At 34.8% G+C, this 784-nt stretch overlaps 1 non-coding gene across 1 annotated transcript; it reads left to right on the plus strand.

The window, feature by feature from the left end:
• The first annotated feature begins 399 nt into the window (after window positions 1-399).
• Window positions 400-502, plus strand: LOC111894216 (U6 spliceosomal RNA). Its single transcript, XR_002851112.2, has one exon. It is a non-coding gene; the product is annotated as a U6 spliceosomal RNA (small nuclear RNA).
• Window positions 503-784: the final 282 nt, after the last annotated feature.

Genomic DNA, 784 nt, shown 5'->3' on the forward strand with positions numbered 1-784 from the left:
AATAATAGAAAATAAACATAATCAAAATAGAAAGGGATAATGACTTGGGAGGGTAATAAGGTTTCCAGCTTGTCCGTATTAGGTCACTAAGGTTTTTTTTGTGCGTATTAGACCAATATGGTTGTTATTACCGTTTAGAAATAGTCCTTTTACCGGTTACCGGTAAAAGGACTATTTCTAAACGGTAATAACAACCATATTGGTCTAATACGCACAAAAAAAACCTTAGTGACCTAATACGGACAAACTGGAAACCTTATTACCCTTCTAATTCATTAACCCTAATTTTAAAGATATTGAGAATATATGACCATCAACAGTAAACTACTTCGTTTAGAACTCGCGTCGTCCCATATAACCTGCTACTCCTCTATTTGGCGAAGCTCTTCATCTATAGTCGTCCCTTTGGGGACATCCGATAAAATTGGAACGATACAGAGAAGATTAGCATGGCCCCTGCGCAAGGATGACACACACAAATCAAGAAATGGTCCAAAATTTTTTTTAACACTAATTCCCTTTTCAAATGCTAATAGAGTTCAATTGCAATTCTTACGTTTCAGTAGTTCATCTACTGAAGTCATAATCAGACAACATGTGGATTCTATGGTCAGATTGATCTTCTTGTTGATGTCTTCAACCATTTGTGGCAAGTAAGAGTAATCTTTCTTTCTATAAAGTCTCCTTTAAGTTTTTTACTTTCCCTGTCATTAAGTTTCATGCTTTATAAACTTCCGTTTATGTGTTGTATATAGTCTGTATGTGTTTGTTTATGTGCTGATTT

This window comes from Lactuca sativa, chromosome 6 (genome assembly GCF_002870075.4).
Source record: "Lactuca sativa cultivar Salinas chromosome 6, Lsat_Salinas_v11, whole genome shotgun sequence".
In the NCBI taxonomy this organism is placed as follows: domain Eukaryota; kingdom Viridiplantae; phylum Streptophyta; class Magnoliopsida; order Asterales; family Asteraceae; genus Lactuca; species Lactuca sativa.